Consider the following 14060-nt stretch of genomic DNA (forward strand, 5'->3'; position numbering starts at 1 on the left):
AAAATCCCAGAGCCATTGCGCGAGAGAAGAGAGGAAAGAAAAGAAGAAAGAGACGAAGAGAAAAGGAGAAAGAGAGGGGGAAGGAAAAAAAGAGAAGAGGACCAAGAAGAGAAAGAGAAAAGAGAGAGAAGAGAGAAGGAGAAAGATGGAGAGGCACAGGGGGGTGGATGGGAGAAAAGAGAGAAAGACCGAGAAAGATCGAAAGAGCCGCGGGGAAAAGGAAAGGGGGGGGGGGAGAGGAAAAAATGAGCGAGAAGGAGAGGGGGGGAGAGGAAAGAGCTGGGGGAGGGAAGAAAGAGTTTCTCTCTTTCTCTCTTTCTCTCTTTCTCTCTTTCTCTCTTTCTCTCTTTCTCTCTTTCTCTCTTTCTCTCTTTCTCTCTTTCTCTCTCTCATTTTTTTTTTTTTTTTTCCCCCCCACCATTGGAGGCTCTGAGTGCATTTACCAAATACTTCTTTATTTTGTGTACAGGGATGAAGGTAGCTGGAAGCTACAGATCCGTGCTGAACACAGCTCCATGGAGGCTACCTACAAAATCAGCATGCAAACTGGGACAGCAGTGAGATGTGGTGTTGGTTTTTTTATTACTTTCTTTGGGAGAAGGCCTAGAGAAGCACCGCTCTCAACAGCAGGTAAATATTTGGAAGCGTGTGTGTTTTGGGGGATGTAGGTAGCTGGGTAGTGGTAACAGAATTTGGCTTTCCTAAAAAAGCTGTCAAGGGGACTAGCAGAGTAAGGTAGTAGTTTCGACAGACTACATGAAGTAGAAGAGTGGGGTGATAGAGGAAGCCTGGAATACGAGATAGTTGAGATCATACAAGATAGCCAGAACCACACTACAATTTTATTTCTTAAACAATACACTTATATTAGTTATTTGCATTTGACAGAAGCAAAGAGCTGCTAGCTGTACCTGGATACAGCTGAATTGTTGCTAAAGCTTGAATAGACAACCCAATAGGTACTGACAGTTCACTGAGTTTCCCTTCACTTCCTCTGTCTCTCCACTTACAAGAAGGAAAATAACTTCTGAACAATAGTGAACTGTATATATAATAACCTGCTTTACTGATTTGCTAGTACAGATCTGGGTCTCAGCAGCTTTAAACTGCCTCCTGGTCCTTGGTGGTGTATGCTGTCCAACCTTTACTTACTGTTCATTTGAAAGCTGGGACCAATAGATGCTGGGTAAAAGGCAGGTTATCATGGATGCTGAGTGCTTGGGCTATCTCAGGTACTGCCTGACAAAATCCTGGTATGCAGGGCAGAGCGCCCATCAGAAGCTGTGGTAATTTGGCTTTCCTTGATGGATGGCAGTGTGCATCTGGACTTATCATATGGTACTCTCTGTATAGTAAGATACATTAGTTATTGGGATCATACTGCACTATTTTACTGGAAAAGTGATTTAGTTTTTCTTCTCCTGAAAAAAAAAAATACAGTAAAATTGAGTAGTCCTAGCATACAAAGGATAATGTCATCTGATATTTTACTTACTCATTGCAGGTTACAAATTTTGTTATTTATTTTACTTGTTTGACTTTGTTTTTCATTCAGTTTAATTTGAGATAGACAAGTCCATCAGAGTGTATAGAAATTGTTTCTTCATGGCTTTTTTCCCCCCCATTTTTTCTATCCGCAAATAAACAGATTATGAGAGAAGATGTAACACACGGTAGAAGGAAATAATTTATTTGGCTAACAGCTTTCCGTAGTGAATTTGGTAGTTCGAAAATGTACATACTTTAATGGATCCAGTCAAAAGTTAGTAGCTACCAGAGATGATAAACTGAACACTTTCATTTTTAAATAACTGAGCCTGATTCTTCTCCTTTCATTTACAAACTATAGCACCCCCTCTTACATTACGTACACCTCAGATAATAAAAGCTGCTAGAGCACACACAGGCAAGAGTACAAGAAGTCCTGGTTTATGTAAGGTGAAAATTATGCACCTCTGCAGAGCAAGGAAGGCTTATTTCATGCTGTGCTGCTACACCATCAAGAGAAATTATTCTTCCTGGAGATGAGCATAAATACTAACACATGCTGTGTGACTATTGAATGACTTGAAAAATCCTTTTGCCTTATAGAGACACTTTCATTGAAGTCAATGGGATTGCACTGAAGTGAGGGAGTACTTTTTTACGTATGACATTCCTTTTCCTGTACATCGTAATTACCTTTCTTCAAAGCTCCCTGTCTCCTTTGACTTACACAACACCTGTATTTTGGGGAAAATGTAAAGGAAATAGTTGGCAAATACTTTCTTTGTCTTCTCCCTGTCCCACTCCCTCCCCATGGATGAGAGAGCTCTTGAGGAGCAGAATTCAAAGGACCAGGAAGGAAAAAAATACAAATTTCCCACCATTAATTGGGATTCGTTTCTGTTTTATATCACACTTGCAGTTATTCCATCAGCCAGTTCAGATACACTAAGTAATCCTAAACTAATTTCTAGAGTACAGTTTTCTAACCTTTACTCTTTTCTAACCTTTATCTCTCTCAAATAAAAGGTAATAAAAGGCAAATGCCTGAAGTCCCTGTGACATAAAGCTCCTGCAGACGTCCATTCAGATGGATGTGGTGTATTCAAAAGTGCCACACTCCTAGAGGACTAAGCTCCCTGCTGCCTGCTGAACTGTTTATCTTGAACAGTTATTTAGTTGGCTATTAGAAATAACACAAGTCTTGAAGATAAGGATAAACATGGGAATGGTGCTTTCACAATGTGATAAAAATCCAAATCATGCCTTTGACTAAAAAAATAGAATCTTTTCAGAACAGGCTTACCTACAGTAGTCTGATTTGTTGGATGAAGAAATATAAACCTTAAATCTAAAGAAAAGCATGGTAATGGTATCTTGACAGCATAGTAAAAAATTAATTCCTTATAGTGAAAAAAATAAATTAATTAATCTTTTCAATCTTTGCCTACACTGGCCTGAGTTTTTGGATGCAGGTGTGAACTGGTTAAGGAGCACAGCAAGTCAGACTCCAGATACTGTGAAATTTCTGATTCAGTTGCTGGGATAATTCAATGCCAGCATTTGCTTTAGCAGTGACATTTCATTGCAAAGAGAACACTGGCCCAAATGTATACAGTGGCTTTTCATCTCGAATTTGTAGACCCTTCTGTGATCCAGAAATCTGTGAACTACCATTCAAGGCAAAAGGTTATGAGTAGTAAATAAAATCAGTTGTTTCCCAGGCAAGTCCATTGAGTTAGCTGTTCTGATTTCTTGTCGTTTTCTTTGGGTGACTCCAAAGTCTGTTGATACTGCACCGAGGAGATCTTCATATTGGTAAAGATGAAGGACAAGTTCAGAATAGTGATTATGTGCTAGAAATGGATATGTGTTAGAAGAAAAGCTAACAGTATTTTCTCCTAGTTATCTCTATGGTGAAAGAGCTTGTTAGAAAGGTCATTTTAAAGCCCTGAGTGACAGATAATTTAATGCTACTGCTAAATCCTTTAACATATCTGGACATCTCTATATTAAAAATAAATATGCATATTTCAATTTCCATCTTAGAAACATCTGAAAGACTGTACCAGAAATGAGGAGGAACAATGATTCACATAAGAAAATGACAGTTGAGAATGTTTCTTCTCTTCTTTGTGTTAATATACTGAATGAATGATGGTTACGACTCGATTAACTCATGCTGGTGTGAATGAGCCAAAAACCTACTCAGAACTGTTCCCACTTCATTTTAGATCCTCTACCGTCTCCAGCATGTGTGAAACAGCTCACCATTATAATTAAGTTACCCATAAAATGTCAATAAAATGATGCCATATTTGAGCAGGTAATTGAGGGACACACACACACACAAAAGACATGAACATTAGCACTGAAAGTAAAAAGATGTAAGTGTATTGAAAGGCAAAATAAAGTATGCCATATCTGAAGCAGTGATAGAAATTGAATGGCATATTATAGTTGTTTACAGTGTTTAAGATGGTCTAATTATGTCAACAATAGAAAAAAAATTCTGCCAGTAATTCCACAGTGAACACCTTAGAACTTCCTCCTGTGGGAGCCTGATGCAGGGGTGAGACTCCACAAGTCTCGCCTGCAGTGTTTGCCTTGAGACGGAAGGGGTTTCTGCTTTGTCCTGCTTGCTCAGCCCTGCTTGTTCTTCATGTGCAGAATCTCCCCCGGGACTCTGACAGTCGTTTTGCAGTTTTACAAACTTGGCGATTGACCTTTCTTTCTAACCCAGGGCAAGGACAACCACAGTTCCACAGGAGACAGATAAAAAGCCATGTGCAGATCCACATGTTCATGAGATGTGTCAGTCCTCCATTTCTGCTTGTCCAGGACTCTCTAATGTACAGGGTATATATCTGATAAACTTTGCTGTTATGTTGGTCTGTTTATTTCCAGGGATATAATTGCAACCTGTGTGAGAACTGATCAGTGCTGTACTTTGCACGAGCACAAAAGCACATTTTTATACCTCAAAATTAAGAAAAGTGGTGTGAGTGGATGGTATATCTTTCTGAGCTGTGCCCTAGGGTGTTAATGATGTTGGATTAAATTAAATCTAGCAGTGGGGTGCTTCTTTGTTTTCTCAGACTTAGTACCACTTATTTTTGCTTAGCATGGCTGTAAGCTCTATCTGTGGGTAAATGCCATAAAACAAAGTAGAAGGGTATCCACAAGAATTAAATAATTTGCTTGTGAAATGGATGTCAAGCAAGTAAGATAAAAAAACCACTATTCATCATTCACCCTTATTTAACTTCAGATGGATGTAGTGGTATAATTGAGAGTGTACAAATTAAAATGCAGCATACACATCTATAATCTATAATGGGTATATTAGTCCTACCTGGGAAAGAATCGTTTCTTTCAGAGTGTCTGAGAAGATGCCACATTTTGCTTTTAGGAGAAAAATGATGTGAATACCACCAGCATTTCTAATTGTTGCAAAGCAGTGCTATACAGATACAAAACCAGACAGTTTTCCCTACAGTCCTGCCAATGAGGGGTGGGCCCAAGATGCTTAGAACAGGGGAGAGATAATGCACCAACAAAGACAGAAACTCACAGTTGATGGGCAACCAGCACTGTATTACCTTTCCTGAGCAGGCCACATCCAAGCCATAAAACCAAAGGAAAGTATAAAAATTATTTACACCTAAAGGGAACTGACACCAACACAGGCGTATCTGCAAGCCAGACAAAAAATCTGCCTGCCAAAGTACATCTGAGCATGGTTACAGACACAAGACATGCAGCGAGAGCAAAGAGCTCTGCTACAGCTGACAGCACCAAAACTAATGACACCAAAATCCTCAGCTAAGCTTAGAGGTGTACATAATGCTAAGAAGAAAGAAACGAATGTCGGAAAAGGGGTACACCCAGTAACAGTGCCACAGTATGTAACTGAGGTCATCAAAATAAAATCAAATAAATCAAATATATTACAAGATATCATAGCACAGACACAGCAACAAAAACTTTATTAAGAGGGATCATGCAGGGCAATGAGGAACAAATAAGCCAATAAATAAACAATAAAAATGTAATGACAAGAGACCAAAGAAACGCCAATATAACCAACAAATACAGCATCCTTTCCTTGCTCGCTGTTGCCTCCAGGTTCCACACGCTTGCTGCTTCTTTCTTCTGCAGTGGCTCCTGAAGAATGAAGGACACCATTAGACCTGAGGAGCACTGACCCCTCCACCCAAAGGAAAGAGGAAAACAACATCAAGGGAGCTCATGCACGCAGCACCCAGCAAGAAGAACCTTGCGATTCGCACCAGTTATACCCCAAAAGACTGAAAGCAGATACTAACTCACACGCTAGATTGCACTGCGGAGCTCAGGCCGGTGCTCTGCGAGGGTCAAGAGGCGGCAGACCATGGCAAAAGGAGCTGGGCAGCAGCAGAAAGCAGCGCCAAAGGGTCAACTTCTGCTTACGGGTCATGACGCTGCTAAATTGCAAAGGGCCTGGGACTCCAAGGCAAAGCCAATCCCCGACTTACAGGGGCAGCCTTGGTCCGTAGGCAGAGGGAGGCTCCTTCTCCCCACTCCAGTGCGCACAACAGACTGCCAGTGGAGCATAAAGGCTCTGCCCCCAGAACCTGGTTACAGGTGGGGCAACAACACCCACGGAGCCACAGAGCTTGGTTTCCCCCCCAGCAGCAGGAACAACACTCAGCAGCAGGCAGAGGGGCGGCACGGCCTAAGCGCAGTGGGATCCCAGCCATTTCAGGGAGGGAAGTAAGCCCAACCTCACTTTATATACTCACTGACACGGGGGTCTCCCTTCAAAACACTTAATCAACACTGCAGACAGTAGCCGACTAGGACGGTGCCCAACACTCCACATTGATACGAAAGCCACAGAGCACCAGCTCCACAAAGCTGATTACAGGCGGCGCCCAGTCTGACACAACAAACATCATGCCTTTGGGAGCCCAAGGGAACACTAACACCGAGGGGAGATCGCCCACGCTAGCAAGCAGAACTCAATGCACTCTGACAGGAAAGGGAGGGTCATATCCACCGAACTGGTGGCTAACGCAACACCAGACATGATTAAGGGGGGGGGTTGCTGGGGATCAAGAGGCTCAAAGCTTGAGTAACATAAGCAAAGCCAATTCAAGGGACATCACGACGCAGCAGAAACTGGAGCATGCAGGGATGGCAAGCCCTGGCTACAGGGTGGCCTTGGCCACAAAGCTATCGTTTGGCTCTGATCTGTCCTAAGACAAAAAGGGGCATGACAGGACACTCACTGCGCTCGTGGGACTAAAAGGGAAGACCCCACTTGTGCCACGCATCAAGTCTCTTCCCTGGAAAGTCAAGCTAAGCTGAGCATTTAATTGGAGGCTAAGGAAAGCTTCAATCATACCAGTCATTCCAAACACCACCAAGAAAGGAAGGGAACCACACACAGATGAAGACTTTCCAGAAAGGGAAGAACAACCACACATAGGACAACCTGGAATAAACCCACAACCACGAACAACAGGCAAGAGCCTGTGACCTGTCCCCAGGTGGCACGGAAGCAAAAGGCCTCAACATGCAAGGGGCTTCTCAGGTAAGCAAGAGGCTGTGACAGATACCCTGAGTACAGGGCTGTTCATTGCAGGCCACATCAGGCTGTAATGCCGAGGGGCTGGGAGAAAAGGGGCAGGGATAAGCGCTACCACTGTTTAACGGTGGCTTGGTGTCCAGCTAGCTCCGTTTCACTCGGGTGGAGAGGTGGCTCGCACTCTGTACGGGGGCACCTCTCGGGCAGCCAAGGAGCATCAAGGCAAAGAGGCCACTACAGAAGACACAGCCTGCTTAAGGGAGGTGCGCAAAGCTGATCTGGTCACTCCAGGGTGCAGAACATCGACTGAAACGTGATATGCCTGCTAAAGGGAGGTGATTGCCAGAGAGCTGATCTCTTTCCCCCATCCTCAGGCTTCCTGTTTCTCTCTTGCGCGGTGTTGCTGCTGGTTCCTACAGCTGCTGCTTCTTCTTCTGCAGCGGCTCCTGAAGAATGAAGGACACCATTAGACCTGAGGAGCACCGACCCCTCCACCCAAAGGAAAGAGCAAACCCAGCATCCCAAGAGCTCAGAATACGCAGCAACCAGCCAAGGAAGACCTTGCATCTCCCGGCCCCCAGTTCATCCCACGAAAAGAGCACTGAAAGCAGCTCTACTCACCATGCTGATGCACTGCGGAGCTCCAGCCGGTGCTGCGGAGGGTCACAGAGGCGGGCAGACTGGGCAAAAGGAGCTGGGCACACAGAAAGCAGCCGCCAAAGGGTCAACTTCCCTGCTTACAGGGGTCCCCTGACGCTGCCTCAATTGCAAAGGGCCTGGGACTCCAAGGCAAAGCCAATCCCCGACTTACAGGGCAGCCTTGGTCCGTAGGCAGAGGGAGGCTCCTTCTCCCCACTCCAGTGCGCACACAGCTGCCAGTGGAGCATAAAGGCTCCTTGCCCAGAACCTGGTTTTAAGTGGGGAACAAATCCAGGAGTCCACGAGCTTGTTTCCCCCAGCAGCAGGAACACACTCAGCAGCCAGGCAGAGGGGCGGCACGGCCAAATGCCGCGGTCGGGATCCCAGCCCAGTTTTCAGGGAGGGAGTAAGCCCAACCTCACATCTATATACCCACCTGACTACAGGGGGTCTCCTCTCAGAACACAGCTCATCAAACACTGCGGGCACACGCAGCCCCGACTACGGGACGGTGCCCAACACCTCACCATTGCTAAGAAGCCCCACAGAGCACACAGCTCCCACCAAAGCCTGAGTTACAGGCTGGCCCGCCCGGCTGAAACACAACACAACATCATGCCTTTCGGAGCCCAGGGAACAACCTCAACCCACCGAGCGGGGAGATCGCCCCACCTACAAGCAGAACCTCAACCTGCACTCTGACAGGACAGGGAGGGGTCATTCCCACCAACTGGCTGGCTAAAGCAACCACCCCAGACCTGATTACAGGGGGGCGGGCTACTTGGGGGACAGAGGGCTCAACAGCTTGAGACACGCACCCCGAGTACAGGGTGGTTTTAACTACAAGCCACCATCAGGCTGTAATGCCGAGGGGCTGGGAGAAAAGGGGCAGGGATAAGGCACCTACCCTGTTTACAGGGTGGCCTTGGGGTCCAGCTAGCTCCGTTTCCCACTCGGGTGTGGAGAGGTGGCTCGCACCCTCCTTACGGGGGGCCACACTCCCCGGGCAGCCAAAGGAGCATCAAGGCAAAAGGCCAACTACAGCAAAGACCACAGCCCTGCTTACAGGGAGGTCGCCCAGCACAAAACCTGTCTGGTCACCCAAGGTGCCAGCAACACTCGACTGAAATGTGACTATGCCCCTGCTAACAGGGAGGTGATTTTGCCCAGAGAGCCTCTCTCTTTCCCCCCCATCCTCAGGCTTCTGTTTCCTCCTCTTGCTCGCTGTTGCCTCCTGGTTCCACACGCTTGCTGCTTCTTTCTTCTGCAGGCCGACAGGCATCGCTGAACGAATGAAGGACTCATCGATTAGACCTGAGGAGCACCGACCCCTCCACCCAAAGGAAAGAGCAAACCCAGCATCCCAAGGGAGCTCAGCACGCAGCCACCCAGCCACGGAAGACCTTGCATCTCCCGACCCCCAATTCATCCCACAAAAAGAACACTGAAATCAGCTCTACTCACCATGCTGATGCACTGCGGAGCTCCAGCCGTGCTGCGCGGAGGTCACAGAGGGCGGGCAGAGGGCGCAATAAGGAGCTGGGCACCAGAAAGCAGCCGCCAAAGGGTCAACTTCCCTGCTTACAGGGGTCCCCTGACGCTGCCTCAATTGCAAGGCCTGCGGACCTCCAGGCAAAGCCAATCCCCGCTACGCAGCACTTGAGTCCGGTAGGAGAGGGAGGCCTTCTCCCCGCACTGCTCAGTGCGCACGCACCGTATGCCAGTGGAGCATAAAGGCTCCTGCCCCCAGAACCTGGTTACAGGTGGGGCAACAACACCACGGAGCCAAACTGGTCCCTGCAGCAGAACACACTCGGCCAGAGGGGCGGCATCGGCCTATACGCCGCCGGTTATCCCAGCCATTTTCAGGGAGGGAGTAAGCCAACTCTTATATACCCACCTACTAAGGGGGTTCCTCTCAGAACAGCTAGGCTCATGCAAACACTGCAGGCACACGCAGCCGGCGGACTACGGGACGGGCCAACACCTCACCAGTTGCTAAGAAGCCCACAGGCACACAGGCTCCCACCAAAGCCTGAGTTACAGGGCTGCCCCCGCTGGCAATACACGCCTTGTTGGAGCCAGGAACAGCCTTCAAACCCACGGAGCAGGGAGATCGCCCCCAAACCTCTAAACCAGCAGGAACCTCAACCTGCACTCTGACAGACAGGGAGGTCATTCCACCAACTGGCTGGCTAAGCAAACACCCAGACGATGAGGGGGGGCTTGACTTGGGGGACAGAGGGCTCAACAGCTTGAGACATGCACGCCAATTACAGGGACATCACGACGCCAGCAGAACTGGCAGCCATGCAGGGATAGGCCCAAGCCCTGGCTACAGGGTGGCCTTGGCCACAGAGCTATTGTGTGGCTCTGATCTGTCCTATGACAAAAAGGGGCATGACAGGACACTCACTGCGCTCGTGGGACTAAAAGGGAAGACCCCACTTGTGCCATGCATCAAGTCCTCCATTCCCCCCTGGAAAGTCCCAAGCTAAGCTGCAGCCATTTTTGTGGAGGCCTAAAGGGAAAGCTCAATCATACAGTCATTCCACAAACACCACCAAGGAAGGAAAGGGAACACACACACACAGATGAGACTTTTCCAGAGGGAAGAACAAACACAGCATGGACAAACCCTGGGAATAAACCCCACAACCGAACAACAGGCAAGAGCCTGTGACCTGTCCCCAGGTGGCACGGAAGCAAAAGGCCTCAAACATGCCAAGGGCTTCTCAGGTAAGCCAGAGGCTGGACAGTATGAGACAGGGCTGTTCAATTGGCAGGCCACCATCAGGCTGTAATGCCGAGGGGCTGGGAGAAAAGGGGCAGGGATAAGGCACCTACCCTGTTTACATGGGTGGCCTTGGGCGTCCAGGTCTTCCCATCGGGTGGTGGAGAGCGTGGCTTCGCACCCTCCTGACGGGGGGTACACTCGCCCGGCAGGCATCAAGAGTCAAAGGCAAAAAGGCCACTACAGCCAAAAAGACCACAGCCTGCTTACAGGAGAGTCGCCCAGCACAAAGCTGTCGGGTCACTCAAAGGTGCCAGCAACACTCGACTGAAATGTGACTATGCCCCTGCTAACACGAGAGTGATTTTGCCAAGAGAGCCTCTTCATTTATCCCCATAACCTCAGGCTTCTTGTTTCCTCGCCGTCTTGCTCGCTGTTGCCTCCTGGTTTCCACACAGCTTGCTGCTTCTTATTTCGTGCACGCGGCTGCGAAGAATGAAGGACAGGCCAATTAGACCTGAGGAGCACAACCCCTCCCAGAAGAAGAGAAACCGAGAGAGAGGAGCTCAGCAATGCAGCCACCCGCCAAAGGAGACTGCATTCCGACCAATTCATCCCACAAAAAGAACACTGAAATCAGCTCTACTCACCATGCTGATGCACTGCAGAGCTCCAGCCGGTGCTGCGGAGGGTCACAGAGGCGGGCAGACTGTGCAAAAGGAGCTGGGCACACCAAAAGTATCAGTTACATTTGCAACTGCTTTACTTTTAAGGATCACAGGTGCTGCTTTATGTTCAAAAATGGTAACAGTTGTTACAACAATGTTGCCTTCTACATTTCACCCATTTTCAGAGAAGGGGAGATACAATTCCTAGAAATCATTACAACAGTTGTGAAATATTTTTGTTTTATTAATTGCTGTTTGCCGTTGTCCCGTTGCGTCTTCTACGAGTTTGCTCGCCCCAATTCGTCCGCTCCCCCCCGACCCCCACGCTTAGTTCGGCTTGGCCCTCCCCCTCCTCCCTGCCAGGTTGTATCCGTGCGTCCCCCCCTTCCAGGTTCGGTTCGTTCGGCTGGTTTGGCCCGGCCAGTCCTCGCCCCCCCACCCTCCCGCCTGGATTTCGGTTCGGCCGGCCAGGCCCCCCCCCCCGGGCCAGTTCGGTTCGGCCCGCGCGCCCCCCCTCCCGGTTCGGTTGGCCCGGCCCCCCACCCACCCCCTCCCGCCCGCGTTCCGGTCGGCCGGCCCTCCCACCCCCTCCCGCCGCGCGTTCGATTCGATTAGATTCGTTCGGTTCTGACCCCCCCCTCCACTCACCTCCCTCCCCTCCCTCCCTCCCTCCCTCCTCCCTCCTCCTCCCTCCTCTCCCTCCCTCCCGGTTCGGGTCGATTCGGTTCGACCCCCCCCCCCTCCCGCCGGTTCGGTTCGGTTCGGTTCGTCCCCCCGCCTCCCTCCCTGCCGCCCGTTCGGCCCGCCCCCTCCCGTCCGGTTCGGGCCCGGCCTCCCACTCGCTCCGCTCAGAGCCCGTTCGGCTCCTGCCTCCGGCGCTCCCCCCTCATCGGAGCCAGCTCAGGGCCCACCCGGTCTCCGCCTCAGAGCAGCCCTACCTGTCCCGCCGCCCCTCAGTCCTTGGATGCTGATTGCCGCCTTCCCCTCGAAGCACGCGAAATCTCCTCACACGCTGATTCTAACACCTGTGGTGTCCGATTGCCTTATATAGCTATCTCCTCACGCCCGCCAGCCAATGGGAGCCCAGAACGCCGCTTTCTTTTTCCCGCCGTTGCCGTTTTTGCTTCCCGCCTCATGGTTCCCGCCCTTTCTCTCTGAGGCGGCCGGGCCGGGGTCACCTGGAGGGCACGGCCGGGGTCACCTGAAGGTCACGGGCTCCTCGCAGGCGCTGCCGCCCGTCCCCTCACGGCAGAGCCGCCCCACAGCTGGGCACACCAGCCCCGCTGCTCTGCCACAGCTGCGTGTGTGACTCTCATCTCTTCAGTTTCAGTGTTTGTTTCTTTTAACAGCCACATAAACATTTTGAGTTCCTCCACAAACATAACTGAAAACAAACAGATACATTGTAATGAATTCTCCACAGAGATGTCTCTGTCCCTGATATGTAACCCAGGCAAATGGGCCACTGTGGAGAAAGGTTTTCAGTGCTTGAGGGAAGTAGCTGTGGTAGATGTGGTGTATGGCACGAGCATCCAACACTTCAGTTTGCCCGGGACTTATGACTTCTCTTAAATAAGTTGTATTGTAGACGCTGCCCTGAATGTTTTCATCATCCTTATCCCCAGTCAGAATGAGGCATTTTCATCAAGGCTTATTGTTGACCCCTGGTGCCATTTGTGACTACCATGTGCTATCTGTCAGGAACTGGAAGCTGCCTGTGGTATTTTAGGCAATGCAATGATTGTCTCTTTTTAGAATACAGTTCCTGTCTCCAAAGGATGTGTTTCTTCTTCGAAATTGAACTCACTTTATTAATCTAGCCCATCTCCTTCTACCCCATCTTTTCTCAATCTTTGTTATCTCCTGGCTTGCTGTTTATTGAGGGCTGAATCGTCCCTCTACTTTCTTGAAGCAGTGACACTGATTTCAATTAAAAGGCATCTGATCACACCAGCAGTTTTGGATTCTTTTTTGCTGCTTTGCCACTGTTCACTCTACTTCTATTCATCTGTATTTTGAAGTATGATTGGCTCAACGGTATTATTTCTATTAATGCAAATTCATTTCAAGAAAGTATATGTTTAATTACATGTTGCCTACAAGCAGAAAGAATGTGAATCGGAAACTGTCAAGCAAAGCTTGTGATTTCATTATTCATCCTTCTTGCAAATGTATCCCATCAGCCAACATGGAAATGATACAGCCAGTATGGTCCAGCCTGGCAAAAAACTGTGTAATATATCCATATGCTGGAGGTACAATAGGCTACAGTCTAGGTGATGTATTTATGTGACTTCTGCTTATTAGAAGGCAACTTGTTAACATTATCTTAAGAAACATCCATGACACTGAGAGGACTAAAACCCTTCTGAAAAAAACATCCTGTAATGCCACCAACAGCTAGTGTGGTTCAGCCAAATATGCTGCAGGAAGCTGCTTAGATTATCCTGCTTTAGTGAGCACAAAAGATGCAGTTGGCAGCAGTGGTGCAGGTTAGGGGCATTGCCTCTGCACATTTGTGTTATCTTTAAGTCCAAATACACTCCTATTTTTTTGGAGAGAGCTGGAGATATTCTGTTCTGTTTGTGTGGGAGGAAATATGTTTCCTTGTTATCTTTCACTGTCTGAAAAATCATAAGAACAGAGTTTTGAGTTTTGTCCACGTGAACAATTGAATTACGGATCGTCATTGTGTTAATAGATATACCATTTCTGGTCACTAGATGAAGGTAGTTAACCAAAATGAGAACGAATTACACGCATCTTTTACCTTAAACCCTGTAGTCATTTAGACTGCAAGGAATGTGTTTTATCCTTAGAAATGCTCGTACTGGCTTTCTTGAGAACAGCATGACTTCAGTGTTTGGCTAACCATAGGTCTGTATCAAGAAAAAATTTTTCACTGCAGTCTATTTATATATGTGCTACACATATATATATATAGTAGTAGTTTGCATAATTC

General features: G+C 48.3%; 1 long non-coding RNA gene across 1 annotated transcript; it reads right to left on the minus strand.

Annotated features, from left to right (window-relative positions):
• Positions 1-5443: 5443 nt before the first annotated feature.
• Positions 5444-7932, minus strand: LOC107313631. Its single transcript, XR_001555102.2, has 2 exons — positions 7679-7932; positions 5444-5652 (listed from the first exon to the last, which is right to left on the minus strand). It is a non-coding gene; the product is annotated as an uncharacterized LOC107313631 (long non-coding RNA).
• Between the last annotated feature and the right edge of the window lie 6128 nt (positions 7933-14060).

This window comes from Coturnix japonica, chromosome 4 (assembly GCF_001577835.2).
Source record: "Coturnix japonica isolate 7356 chromosome 4, Coturnix japonica 2.1, whole genome shotgun sequence".
NCBI lineage: Eukaryota > Metazoa > Chordata > Aves > Galliformes > Phasianidae > Coturnix > Coturnix japonica.